The sequence below is a fragment of the Hipposideros armiger genome, unplaced genomic scaffold (genome assembly GCF_001890085.2).
Source record: "Hipposideros armiger isolate ML-2016 unplaced genomic scaffold, ASM189008v1 scaffold_164, whole genome shotgun sequence".
NCBI classification, from domain to species: Eukaryota; Metazoa; Chordata; class Mammalia; order Chiroptera; family Hipposideridae; genus Hipposideros; species Hipposideros armiger.
Genome location: NW_017731514.1, coordinates 3,263,217 through 3,277,777, shown reverse-complemented (window position 1 = coordinate 3,277,777; position 14,561 = coordinate 3,263,217).

The following is a 14,561-nucleotide window of genomic DNA, read 5'->3' as shown; positions in this document are numbered from 1 at the left end:
GTCACGGGGCTCAAGGACACACGTCCTTCCCGACCCGCTGACATGGCTTTGTTCGCCCAGCCGATGGGGGCGGGCAGCCCATCTGGAGGGTCTCCCAGCGGCGGCACCACTGCGTGCCTGGACGAGGGTGCCCTCAGACGCCAGGGTCCAAAGGTCTGCTCTGGGCAGACCACAGACTCACCCGGAGGGGCGGGGCTCCAACGCCATCGCGGGCTCAGGGACCCGCGGGAGCGCGCTTCCGTCGGGGCGGTGGCCAGAGCCGCACACGGAGAGGCGACCTGCCCGCCCGTCGACGCTGTACTGCCCACTTGAAAATGCTGACAGTGCGTTTGGTCTGTGGAGGGCAGTACAGAGGCAGTGACCACCGGCTGCAGCCCGGTCTGGGAACGCCTTCTGGACCCCACAGAGAGCAGGCAGGGGGTCCAGCGACCAGTGGGTGGCTGCAGCTGAGGGGAACGGGGGGGGGCCACACGGGCGCCCATGAGGACAGTGAGGAGCCCCGAGTCCCCAGGCACTGACTCGTACTCAGAGAGACACATGCTCAGGCTGGGAACAAGCCGGAGGTCCCCTGCGCGTGTCACCCTGCGAGGTGCCTCGGTTCCCCCACCCCTCCCATCTCGTCGGCCATCTCCAGGGGTCAGACACACAGCGGTCGGCCGCTTCCTGGGTGACCTGCAGCCCCCGGCCTGGCCAGCCCCACAGGCCGGGACAGCTCAGCCCGTTGGCCCTGGCATCGTCCCGGCGAGTCCCCAGAGCCCAAGGACAGACACACTGGTCGCTCCCAGGAGAACACAGCTTCAAGGGCCTGGGAGGGGTGGCAGGCGTCGGCACGGGGGTGGTGAGAGGCTTCTGTTTGCTGGCATTTATCGTAATCAGCCTCCTAGGAAACCAGGGCTCTCTACAGAAGGACTTGAGTAGACAGGAAAAAGAACACAAACAGCTAAAAATAATACCAGCAGAGTCCGAGCACCGGGGAGAGGCAGGCACAGGGGATGCTGGGTGCTGCCCACCCCGTTCCTGGCAACCCTGGCTTGGCACCACCACGGATGCCCCAGCCCGGGCAGCATGACAAGAACAGGGAGCGCTGGGGGGGGGGCGAGGGGGGGCTGCTGTGTCAGCCCCACGTCACAGGCGGGGAAGTGGAGGCCCAGGAAGGCAGGGCCCCCCACCGGCCGACCTCAGGACCCTGCGCTGTGTGCAGGGCTCCCAGCTGGAAAAACGCCGGGAGTTCCGGGGTGGAGGCCACTCGAAATGGGGCTGGGAGAAAACAGCCTACTGAGCAGTCGGTCCCACACGGTCACGTGGGGTCCTGATCGGATTGGGCCGTTAGAACGGTTTTCGGCAACTCAGTCACTAGCCAGACACCCTTGGCCACTCCGCAGGGCCCCGCCTCCAGCCCAGACAGCCTGGAACCCCTACCTGTTGTGTGGGGACAGCCATCTGCAAGGCTTTGGCCACACTGGCCGCCCTGCCTGAAAAACCATGTCCCCCCATTTGCCAGCATCGTTAACTGAGACCCAGGTGGCCTCAGGGAAGCCACTGCCCTGCCCTGGGCCTCAGTTTCCCCATCTGTGCGGTGAGGCGGTTGGGCCACTCCCGACACTGTGCCAGCCTCTGCCGCCTTCACCTCCAGTGTCTGGGCTGCTAATTGGTTCCGAGGCTCCGGCTACAAGCCTGCGTGACAAGTGTGGCCCAGGCTGGCCTGTGTGCACAGACTGGCTCAGGGAAAGGGTGACGGCTGTTCCCCAGGTGACACTGTTGATGGATGAACGTCCGCAGACCAAGTCCCCCGGGGCCGCTCTGGAGCTCCGGGTCCCCCAGGTGCAGCTCACGGCCATGGCTGCCGGGAACGTGGGCGCCCTGCTATGTGCCCGACCCTCGCTCAGCAAGCTCCCAAGGCCCCCCCAGGTCCAGGTCCCGGGCCCTTCACACCAGCCAAACATTACATGGGATCAGCCCCTGACCTAGCGAGCCCTGCGGCCCTCCTAAGAGGCCCGCCAAGATCAGCCCCACAGAACTCAGGCTCCCCGAACGCCCCTTCACCTGCGTCTCCGCGAGGTTTTCCAGGAAATTCAACGTACACGCCAGCTGTCGGCAACACCGGCTGCTCCCTGGGGCCACCTCCGTCTGGAGGCCCCTGGAGCGCTGAGGGGCCAAGCACTGACTTTCAGCCCCGAACGGACCAATAGGAAGAGTGAGAAGAGGGGGACAGAGTGCGACCCCAGGCCGCTTCCACTTCCCAGGGTGGGAGGCGGGAGGGAGGGGCCCCCACGACGGGCGGCCCGGCCGGAGCCCTGGGCGCCGTCCCCAAGTGCCTGCCCACAGCCAAGCGCCGCTCAGAGCTCCCTTCCCACATCCACTCCTGTCTCCCGCACCACGACCTTGGGCCACCTGCTGTCACAACCCCGCTGCTTCCGAGGAAGAAACCGAACCACAGAGAACACGTCCCCAAGGTCACACAAGGTCGCACAACCAGGGAGCGGAGAGCCGAGACCCGACCAGGGAGGCCAGGAGCTCTGGGGGCTGTCACCCAGCAAGAGGGGTTCAGTGACCGGTGGACGGAATGACCGGTCCCTGGGGAGGACATCAGCACAGGGCCCAGGGCCCTGTGCACGGTGGGGTCACCAGGGGATTTCCCAGAAGCCACCGGGGCCCCTCACCCCACAGGGCTCGCCGGGAAGCCCTCCCACCTACCGGGGGGACACTCACTGGGGCTCCTCCTGGACCGCTCAGTGTCACACCCCGGCCACCTCTCCAGTGGCCACAGTCCACGCGCCTGTGGAGCGCGTGTCCCGGTGTTCTGCTTGGGGAGGGCGGTGCCGGCGAGGCCGGCCTCAGCCCGCCTGCTTCACAAGCCCTCGCTGCCCCTGCCTTCAGCATCGCCTCCGAGCTCTGGGGAACATGACGCGATGTGGACAAAGGCCGGGCACCCAGGGGGGCCCGTCCTCACCGTATAGAGCAGGCCGGGTGCTGCCAGGAAGAGCAGGGCACAGAAAGGCGCCCGGTCCACCCCCTTCCCTCTGCCCAAAACGGGTCAGGCCCCTGCCGGCCACCTCCAGCGGCTCTGCCCATGCCCCTCGCCTCAGACCCCACCGCCTGGACCCCGCCATGGCCATGTCCTGCATCATGTCCCCTCCCTAAACCAGCAGGAGGCCCCTCTCCACAGTGAGGCCCCCTCAGAACCTTCCGGGCACATCCATGTGGTCCCCCACGGCCAGGGAAGAGCTGGACGCATCGTAAGTCGCCCTCCAGGTGGGCGCTGCCTGCGAACGACCCACCAGGTGCGCTTGGAGGAGAGAAGTCTGGGGAGCAGGACCCCTGGGGGCAGCCTGCGATCTGGCCTGGGGACCCCTGTCCTGCTCCCCAAGCCTCTGTCTCTAATGACTTTCCATCCAAGAGGAACCACCTTCCATTCTAGAAGGTTCCTCACCCCCCCTTTCCTGCTCACACCCTCCCAGCAGCAATAGGAAAATCATGCAATACACAGGACTTTGCATTTTGCTCTCACCGCCAAGCCACACACTTAATGGAAAAGAGAAACACGCGAGGGCCAACTGACGTGAGTTAACGCGTTAAGGGTCAATCAGGAATAAACAGAATAAAGATTACAATCGTATTTTTAGTAACAAGCCAGGTAACTCCTAAACGGGCAGCAGCCTATTCCAACTGGAATCAGAAATGCCTTGGGGGAAGCCAAACACAAATGTCAACTGTTTTTCACAGTTTTCTTAAAAAAAAAAAAAAAGAAAGAAAAGTTACGTAACTTTCAGACGGGCACCTGCCATCGGGCTCCTGGTGGCACCGTCCTGGGCCCATGTGGTCAGCGCAGCCTCCAGAGGGCCGGCTCCCAGGTGGGTGGGGGACACATGCCCAGAACGGCCCAGGACCTCCACGTGCAGGATGTAGGGGCCTCCCTGGAGGTTGTCCCTTCCAGCAGCTGGGTCCTCAAGATGGGGAAACTGCCACTCTACCACTGCTCCTATAAGACGCACTGGCCCACAGCTGCCAAGGGAACCCCCAAACTGGGGGGAACAGACTGGAAACAGGCTGGAACTCAGTGCTCTAGGATCTGGGAGGTCGGGGCCTCTGGCCGCGGTGCCCTCTCCCACCCCCCACACCACGTGGTGTGCCGACTGTGGCCCCCAGGACAGGTCCATCCAGAGCCTCAGCGCATGACTGCAGCCAGAGTGTGTCCTTGGAGCTGTAATTAGGGACCTAGAGATGAGGTCCTGTTGGGTCCGGGGCCTCATCCCGGAAGAGGACTCTGACAGAGAGGAGAGAGGCATTTGAAACGGGAGAGAAGGGGCCATGTGACCACGGCAGCCACAAGCCAGGGGACGCCAGGGCCACCAGAGGCGGGAAAGGGGCCTGGAAGAACCTCCAGAAGGAGCTAACCCTGCCGACATCTTGCTCTGGACGTCTGTCTGGCCTTCAGAGCTAGGAGGCAACAGACATCTGCTGCTTGAATTTCCCGCCCGTGGTCCTTCGTGACGGCCGCCCCAGGAAACTAACGCACACACCTCTCCATTCCTGGGTCCACTGGGAGTCGGTGTCCCTCGCCCGAGGGCGTCTTGATCCTCAGCCAGCCTGGACGCCCGAGAGAGTGACCGCCGCCCGCCCGTGCCTGCAGAGCTCGCCAGAGCCCCAGCGAGGCACAGCCGCTGCCCACCGCTCCTTGGCCGAGCCCACCCCTGTGCTCCGCGCTCAGTAGCTGCTCAGTAAACGTGTGCTCAGCCGGCACCACGTTCCACCGCGATTCCACCGTACGGAGCAGCACTTAACTGTGGAAAAGGAGCTCCGGTCTCCCTGTAAACGGGAAGCCAGCGCCACGGCCATAAATAGAAGGTAACCATAAAAATAAATACACAGCCATTAAAATGAAAAATGCCCGTCCATGCCCCACATAAAGCCATCTTGCATGCCAACAGCGGTTCGTGCCCTTGCTTTGGGAAACACTGAATTTATGCGTGCAGGCGCGGTAAGGGTTTCCGGGCCGTCTGCCTCGGCCCCGACCTGCTGGGGAGGCTGGTTTCTGCCTCAACCTGCAACTCGACAGTCATCATTTTCGGGGGCCCTGACGGGAGACCACTGGTGGAGCGCCTGCACCGTCCAGGACCCCTGACACAGACGCTGGAAGGACACAGACCCCCCCAGCACACGTGCTGGACTCCGGGGGGACGTCCCTCTACCGTTGGTGTGTGTCCTCTCAGTTTCCTGCGGTACACATTTCTCAAACCTGTCGCTTAAAACAGAAATTCATCTCCCACAGTCCTGGACACCACAAGTCCAGGTCAAGGTGCCAGCCAGGCCCCCGGTCCCTCCAGGGGCTCCGGGGGAGGGTCCTAACTTGTCTCTTCCAGCCTCTGGTGGAAGGAGGCGTCCGTTCGCTTGGGGCCACCTGGCTCCAGCTTCTGCCTGTGCTGTTACGTGTCTCGTCTCTGATAAGGACACTTGTCATTAGACTTAGGGCAGGCCCTAATTCAGGATACCTCATCTCAAGATGCTTCCCTTAATCATACCTGCAAAGCCTGTTTCTAAGCAAGGCCACGTCCACAGGTTCAGGGGGACCCGTCCTTGGCCCCCACAGCTGTGTAACTCTACAAGCGCACACTTCAGCTCCAGCTCCGCCTCACACAGGGTCACAGCCGGCCTGGCATGCAGCAGGTGCTCAATCTGTGCACGTCCAGCTGGGGCCGGCACATCCGTCTGTCAGGGTTGTCCCCCAAGCAACTGGCCCAGGGAGCAGGGTGCTGTGGCTGTGCAGGCGACCCCCGGGGACAGGGGCTGGAGACGGAAACTACAGTTCTGCAAAGCACAGAGCTGTTGGCAAGCGAGGTCCGGGCTCCTGTCCTGGCGAAGCGGATGAGAGGGCCTGGCCACAGTTTCTGCACTCAGAGGAGAAAGGTAACTGGCTGACAAAACCCACCTCCTCCGGCAGAAGCCAGTTTTGACAAAAGTGTTTTAAAGGCTGCATGCCTCCTCTCAGTACGCACAGGGCAGACCACGCGGGGTCAGGGGCGGGTCCATGTGGTCCGGGGGCGGGTCTTCCAGCGGGCTCCCAGGACGGCGCAGCCACCGGAACCTGGAGCCGTCCAGAACCCCAGCACTGCCCGAGCTGGGGCCTTAGAGGCGGGGGTGGCAGGCAGAGGGACCCGCCATCCACATGCCCAGACCAGGTTCCCAGCAAGATGCCACCGTCACTCCAGGAAACCAGGTCCCAGAACCAGCCACTGGCACCCACAGGTCACGGCTCAGTCCCTGTGGCGTCACCCTAAGTCTGACACAAGGCAGGGGGCGCAGGGCCCAATGGCCAATGTGGAGGGTGGCATCTGCCCGGCCTGAGACCACCGATGGGCCCCCTTCCTGCTGGGACCCCTAAGACCTGGGCTTGGAGTTCTAGAGCGTGCAGCTGGGGCCCCGTTCGGAAGCAAGCTGTGGTGGGGGGCTCGGCTCACCACGCTGACACCCCATCTTCAGATTCCCGGCCCTGGGTCCTCAAGTCTCCTCAACGGTAATGTCATGAAACAACCACAGCCTCCTCACAGCGTGGACGAGGTGACAGCTGAGAGCTATCCGTGGTCACCCCAGGAGGCCCACTCCACCCTGGGACCCCCCACAGGCTCCACACCTGATGCTCTGAGCTCTTAAGACCTGGCAAAGCCTGGATGTGTTTTCCAAAGTGAACGAAGAATAAAAGGACAATGGGCTCCACCTGGAGTGTGAGGTGTGGCGGGTGGGTGTGTGTGTGTGGGCGAGAGGGGTGCTGCCAGCACCAGCACCCTCGCCAGAAAGCCGGTGCCCCCTGGGACCCCACGTGGCCCAGAAGGCAGCAGACCGGGGATCCCCAGGGCCCTTCAAAGCCCCATCCGTCGACCAGGAGTCACGGCAAACAGCAGAAGTGAAGGTCTCTGGCACCTGACTCAGCGCCTGGGCCGTGCACTCCCAAACGCCCACCTGAGGCCCACACCTGAGTGCCGGGCATGACCGGCGCAGCTTTCGCCAGCAGACAGGTATTCCTTCCACCGCAAACGGCTGTGAGAGGGACGGGAACCACCAGTCGGGGCCCCTGCCCACCGCGAGGCCTAGGCAGGCGGGCCAGGTTCGCGACGGGCTCTCGCCCTGCTGGCACCCGTGTGCCTGTGACGTCTCACAGCCACGGAGACCGCTCCCACGTCTGTGCACGGAAGGGCACACACTCCGGCGGGCGGAGAGCCCCCACGGACATGGCGTTTCGCCAGGCAGAGCCGGCCCGGCCTGCTAAGGAGAACTCGGTGCAAAGACTGAGAACCAACCTGCACAGGCCACCAGGCAGAAGGGACAGACACACACGCCACCGCTAACATGTGAAACGCTCCCGCCGCCCGCCCCACGTGGGGTGGGCCGTGAGGGCTGCTGGGCGCACCCAGGTACCCCACGTGCCACAGCCCAGGCGGGCATGTGACATGTGTCCACACCCACCATCCAGGTGACACGTGAGAGCGGGCTGGAGGCAGCCACGAGGCCCTTCCGGGTCGCCCCTGAGCAGTGGCCTGAGGCCATGACCCACTTTCTCCAACGTCCCATGGGACTTCAGAGCTGAGGAAGGGTTTCCAGGTGGTCTGAGGCGGTGCCCACCAGCCTCTCCAGGTAGGCCATGAGGGGCCAGGCGTGTGGGGTGGCACCCCCTCTGCTTCCTGCAAAACTGTGTTTGGACAAAGGGGCCACGCGCTCACCTGGGCGATGTCAAGGTCACCCAGCTGAGCACACTGGGCAGGGCAGCGTCAGAGACCAAAGGACAGGAAACCCAGCCATGCGCCCGCCCTGCCTTCCACCCTGACCAGCCAGCGCTGTTCCACCCGGCAGGCAGGCGGTGTGGGCAGGCAGACGCCAGGCCTCCTAGGGAGACACCTGCTCTGCTCCCCCCTGTGGACCTTTGTCAGGCCCCCTTCACACAGGCACCTGGAGGGACAGCGCTGCCTCTTAAACTTCTCGCCAGGTCACTGCTGAGGGATGGGGTGGGCTTAGAGGGACGTCCTTCCACCTCCTGGGCTTTTTGGCGCCCAGCTGTGGCTGGCAGCCTGTTAACTGCCCTCCCTGCCTGCAGCCCTCGGCAGCAGCATGTGCAGCTCTGATGCTGGCCCTGTCCCCCAGCACTGTCCCCAGCACTGTCCCCAGAACTCTGTCCCCAGCACTCTGTCCCCCAGTACTGTCCCCAGCACTGTCCTCAGCACTCTGTCCTCAGCACTGTCCCCCAGTACTGTCCCCCATTACTCTGTCCCCAGCACTGTTGCTACATACACTCTGTCCCCAGCACTGTCCCCAGCACCTGTGCCCAGCACTGTCCCCCAGTACTGTCCCCAGCACTCTGTCCCCAGCACTCTGTCCCCAGCACTCTGTCCTCAGCACTCTGTCCCCAGCACTCTGTGCCCAGCACTGTCCCCCATTACTCTGTCCCCAGCACTGTCCCCAGCACTCTGTGCCCAGCACTCCGTGACGAGGGCATGGCCGGGGTAGCAGCTGGAGTCCAGCTCCCCTGCACCTGACTCTCCAGGGCTTCCACACGCCTGGACAGCCCTGGCCGCACACGCCTGCTTCAGGCTTTTCTCCGGCCGCCTCCTCCAGGACGGCGTGGGTTGGGCTTGTCTCCCACTCTTGGCCGCGCTTCCTCCTTGTGCTGGTCCTGGGGCTCCCTTCCCTTTTGGGAAGCCTCTCTCTGCAGGGATCGTCTGGGGGGCCTGTCAGTCACTCCAGAGAGAGCACAGACACGAGCTGCAGTCACAGCCCTTGGGAGGGAGGAGGGATGGCGGGCCCTTCCCCACGGGCTCCTGAATCCAGGACTCAGAGTCACAGGACTGCCGGCGGCCACAGCTGCCCCCCTCCCCGCAGGCTGAGAGTCATCTGGAAAAGGAAGCCAGTCTCAGGGGGCAGGGAGTGGGGGGCGGGCCCAGACATAAATGTGGGTTTCAGCACCTGGAAGCAGCTACATCTGAAGAGTTCAGTTACATCCTGTTCAAGTGAGTCCGGGCTGGGTGTCTGCCCCTTGCACCCTAAGCCCACCTCCGCCATCGCAAGCCCCACCCGGTCTGTCCGACATAACCAGGGGCTCGCCTGCCCACGTGTGCTGGCTCAAGCACAACCTGATAGCTACTTACAGCTTCAAGGTGCCCGGCACGGGGCTAGAGGCCCATCTGTCAAGTGACGCCCGCAGCCACCCGAAGCTTCAGCTTCTGTTATCCTTTCCATCCCGCTGAGGAGGTGACTGAGGTTCCTAGTGGCCCAGTGACTTGCCTGATGCAAGCTGGCTTCCTAATCGCAGAGGCCACGTGCACAAACATCCTGACCCAAGGGCCAGGCACAGGGTCTGCAGGCAGGTGTCCAAGGATGTGGGGTGACCCCCATGCTGCGGTCCTGCCTCGGGACCCACACACAGAGGAAAAAGAAAACACGTGAGCGCGTGCGTCAGCGCAGAGCCTGCTGACCTCTGTGACCTCGCAGGGGCTCGCTTGCTTCCTCAGTGAACACGTACCTTCCACAGCCCAGGGCACAACCAATGCGGGTGCATGGAAGCTCCCAGGTGTACAGGGTCCTGACACCAGGGCAGGCAAGTGGACGTGGGGACCTCAGCCCTGGCCTGCGTCCTCCAGGCTAAGAGGCTACAGGCACACAGGCGTGCGTGTGAGTGTGCACGTGTCTGTGAGGGCCTTGTGTGTGTGTGAGCTGGGATGCATGTGTGTGCACATGTGTGTGAGCGAGAGTGGGGGCATGACTGTGCCACTTCCCCCAGAGTGGCCGGTCCAGTGACAGATGCAGTCCGGATTAAAGGAAGAATTCCCAAGAGGGACAGCTCGTCCTCCTGCAGCAGGACGCGACTGTGGGGCTCATTGAGGTCCCTCCCAAAGGAGCCCCAAGTCCATCCACCAGACGTCTGTATGAACGGCAGCCACGTGTTCCAGCCACACGCACGCTGACGCGTTTGACATTACATACTTACACACACGCGTGCTCTAACACACTGCCCATCGAGCACACATTTAAACATATGCATCACATGTAGATATGGTGATACAGCCCCCAGCACATGTCACCCAGGTCCTCCGTGTGCCAACGAAGCGGCCGTATTTTCCATCAAGTTCACGGTGTATTTCGTGTAGTTCAAGTGCCTGAGCACCTGACGTATGACCACAGAAATACACGAGTGATTAATCCAAAGCACCACATGTGTGTACACACACACACACGGTATCAGCAGTGGAGACGGCAAGGACACCCTGTGCCCCCGCCTTCCCCAGGCGCAGCGGCACTGCCAGGGGAGGGGACATGCCCCCCTCCTGTGCCCTCTACTTCTGCTGTCAGAGGTGGGCCAACACCCCAATGTGCTGACCAGTGAACGGGGTGCTCAGACTGTCCCCTGCACGGCTCTAAAGGGCCATGTTTGAGACAGAAGCCAGGTGGTGGACAAACGAGTTCCCAGCGGTGCCGGTGGGCAGCCAGCCCTTAGTCTCGGCCCAGAGTGTGTGACCCCAATGCGGGCTCAGGGGGCCAGGCAGGGCACCGCGCCTGTCCGGGGCCCTCGGGAGTGTGGACACCCGCCATGCAGGCTGCAATGAGCCATGTCACGTCTGGAAAGTCACCTCCGCTCCCAGTCCTTCAATGTTTTAACTTTTATAGCTGTCAGACACTCAGTGATGAGGCTCCCGTTACGGTTAGTGTGGGATTTATTTAGATTCTGTCACAAAAGAAACGATAGTAAACGATGACAAAGGAGTGGATTATTTTTAATGCCTTTTTAATTTCACCCCTCCCCGTAGCCATTCATATATACCTGGCCTTTCAAAGAGCCTGCTGGGGGGCGGGGGGAGGGCACTGTGTGGCCCCTCTACAGGAAGCCCGGAGACTGGGGGACACCAGCAGGCCAGGGGCCCCACAGCCCCCGGTGCAGTCTGGGTGGGGCTGTTGGGGCAACAGGGCCGGAGTGTCGGGACCACAGGCCTCCTGGGCCCTCTGTCCACCTGCCAGGCACCCGGTACCCCCACTCCTCCAAAGTCACAGACGCTGAGAACGGGGCTGGCGCAGCCTGGGGCCCAAGAACCACCGAGCACAGCCTCCCGGTCCTGCAGCCCCACGTGGGTGCCCCTCACCCTCACCGAGCACGGCGGGCATCTGCCGGCCCTGCCCCACTGGCCCCTCTGGGACACGCGCATGGGTTACACTGGGATGGTTGTCGGCATTCAACAAATACTCCTGATGCACCCCAGTGCCAAGAGCTGTGCTGTATCAGCCCCCAGTTCTCTACCCACTTCTTTAAATAAACTGATGGACACGACAGGCATATTAATGCTCTGTGTCGGCTGCTAATCTTGGGACGATGACAGCCATTAACGACCAGCGCCCAGAGCCACGGCATTAATAATAGAAGGCCATTCGGGGGGCCTTACGGGGTAGAGCGTGCCCCTCACCAGTCACAGGTTCGCAGAATTCCACTTCACTTCCAGAATAACCAGCTAACGAAATAAATGAAAGTTGAATCCTGTTTACTCAGTGGACAGTCAGCCCTGAGAGCCACAGGGCCATTCACAGAGCACATCTGGAAGGAAGGCCGGGACCCTGCAGGGCGGCCAGACACACACCCAGTCCCCGGACAGTGCCCAGCAGCAGCCTGCTGGCCCAGCTCCCACAGCCCCCGCCCAAGGACTGAGAGACTGAAGCCTCCAACACGCATCTGAAGAAAATTCACCAGGGGCCCCCTTGCCCCCCAAGAGGGGGGCTGGCTCAGGACGCCCCGGCCTGCTCCTGCCTCCGTTGGTCCCAAAGCCCCAAAACCTCGCCTCCCAAGGGGCCTGGCCCGACGAGGCGTCCGCGTTCCCCATGTCGCGGCTTCTCTGTTGCACTTCTTCACTCTCCCCGCTGCACTAAGCATCAGGAAAGCCACTGGTCTGCACAGCGCTGTAATCTTTGGAAGGAAGAGGTGGAAAATATTTTATAATTCTAGCTGTTTCCTTAACTCCGTGTTCTGCGACCAAATTCAGTTAAGGACAGGGGAGAATGGCTTCCCTCTGCCCTCTCCTCACAAGTGCTCCACTCCCCACTTACGCTGCTGGGTCTTAAATCAGGTTCTCAAGACACCCCTCACCCCCTCCTGAGTAGACTGTAGCTGACAAACACACAACATTTGCATTCACTGCAAAAGACACCGCCTGGCTTGCCAGAGGAGGGTCGGGGTGTCCCGAGAGGCAAGCAGGGGCAGGTGCTGCCCCGGCCCGGGCGGGCCCCCCCACCGACCAGTGCCCATGCCCGGGAGGGCCTCTCCCTGACCCCGCCGGCCGCCTGGGCCAGGCCTGACACACGGCGGTGGGGCCATTCTTACAAAGGCTGGACCAGCCAAGGCTGTAATTTGGGACCACAAGGCACCTCTCTCCCGGTTCACCGCCCTGTTCATCTTCGCAAACACTAGAAGACAGATTGACCGGAAGGGGACGGATTAGCCACGGGGTGGCCTGCACCCCCACACAAAAGGCGGAGTGTGGAGAAACAGCGCCCCGTGGCCCCCAGGCTTCACCCCTGGAAAAACCAGATTCATGGAAATGGCGATTTAAACAGCTCTTTCCCACTCACCCTCAGACAACAAGTCACAATTGTCTGTCCCCCACCCCGCCCCCTCCCTTTCTCCCTCCCGCCCGCCGGCCAGCGTGCTGCTGGAAGAAAGTGGCCTGGAGCCTGGAGCCCCAGGCTGGGCACAGCCTGCGCCCCTCCAGGAACCAGGGTCGCCCTCCACCCTTCCAAGGCCTGTCCCGGCCTCCCGACTCCAAGGGGCCAAAAGGGGCGTCTCAGAGGACAGGGCACTGCCGCAGTCCAGACCTCTCAGAGGTGAGCCGGGGGTCCTCAATCCCCACGGAGAAAACGCCAGCGTGCAGGATGGACACCCTGGGCTCCCTAGGGCCCTAGAGGGCTGTGTGGGCAGATGCTGGGCTCCCCCGGGCGCTGCGTCTTCCCTCGGAGCGAGCGTACACCTGCTCCCGGTCCCATGCCCACCTGCCGGTCCCCACACTGTTCCCGAGAACGCTGATGCCACCGCGCATGTGCCTGCTTCACGGTCAGCGCCGTGGTTACTGAGAAGAGCTCTCCATGACCCAGCCACAAACACGCTCCCCTCCGTGAGCACCGTCCTTCTCACACACGCTGACCTGCCACACTCGCCACCTTCGAATCCCAAACACACGCTTCCTCTTGACCAAAACACACCGCCCTCAGGACTCACAGCCGGACGGCAGTGCCCCCAGATGACAGCAGAGCCGGCGGGTCAGCTTCCACGGGCGAGCACGCAGCCACAGGCTGTCAGAGCTCTACTCTCTCACTAAACCGCAACTTGGAAACCAGGGACAATGCCCCTCATGGCAGAAAACCCACACAGGTCCAGCACTGTTGACCTTAGAGAGAAGCGCTGAAACTTGAGCATGCGTGCCATTTTCAGAAAGAGCCTCCTGAAAAAGAAAGGTCAGTGCGAAGGGGGAGGAACGTGTGACCCAAACAAGGCCCAGCTGCACAGGGGCCCCCCTGGCCCGTGGGTGGGTGCCGGCCCCCCGGCAGAGGACGCAGCTGAGAACAGCCCTGCGCGCCAGCCCCAGGGCGCCACCGAGCCACACAGAGCCACCCCGTGCTGAGGCTGGTCTGTAAGCCTGTGGTGAAGAGGACTGTCCCCGACTCACCAGGGCCTCACGAGCCCTCGTGGAGCAGGCCAGGCCTGCAGCCAACTCCCAGGACATCGGCCTGTCCCTCCAGGGCCTGGGCCCACAGTGAAGGGGAGGAAGTGGACGCCAGGAAAACAGAACAGGGCCAGGCCTGGGGCTGGTCTCCCACGTCTACCTGCTTCTGGGAAGCCGGCGGCTCATTAATTAGAAGGGAAGCAGCTGCCTGTTACAAACCTTCCTTTGCAGGAACCCGGAGCTAATGAGGACCTGCCTGCATCGCCCGGCCACACCAGCTCTCCCTGTGCCAGGGGGCACCAGGGTGCCTGAGGGCAAGGGTGTGCCAGCCACGGGCAGTCCGTGGGACTGTGGGCCACGAGTGCCCGGCCGGCCACCTGGAAGGGCCAGGCGGGGCCACACTCCAGCAGGTCCAGCCCTCGGGGGCCAGGAAGTTCCCAGGAGCGCCCAAGCGCCCAGGGACCAAGACATCCTGTGCGCCCCAGCCCTGGCCTTTGGCGCCCAGAGACCCCCTCCAGCTGCAAGAGTCCCACCACCAACGTGCCCGGCTCCCCCAAGTCCCAAGAAGGGGGTCCCTGGGCTCTAGCAGCACTGGGAGGAGAGTGGGGGGCTAAGCCCACGCTCCCTGGCCCCTGGTCCCCGACTAGGTCCCCAAGGCAAGGCGGCGTGGGGAGAGGGGTGCAGGCGCGCAGGCTTCTCCCCGCCCGGCCCGTCCACGTGGAGCGCGGGTGCCATCTACCGAGGGCCCATGGAGAACGAGCGGGCGCCGCCGCCAGCCGGCCGCGCAGGGCAGGGGGCTGGCACCGCGGCCTCGGCGCGGGCCCGGCGTCCCGGGCGGCGCGAGGACCCCTCCGCCGCCGCCTTCCCGCCTTCCCGCCGCGG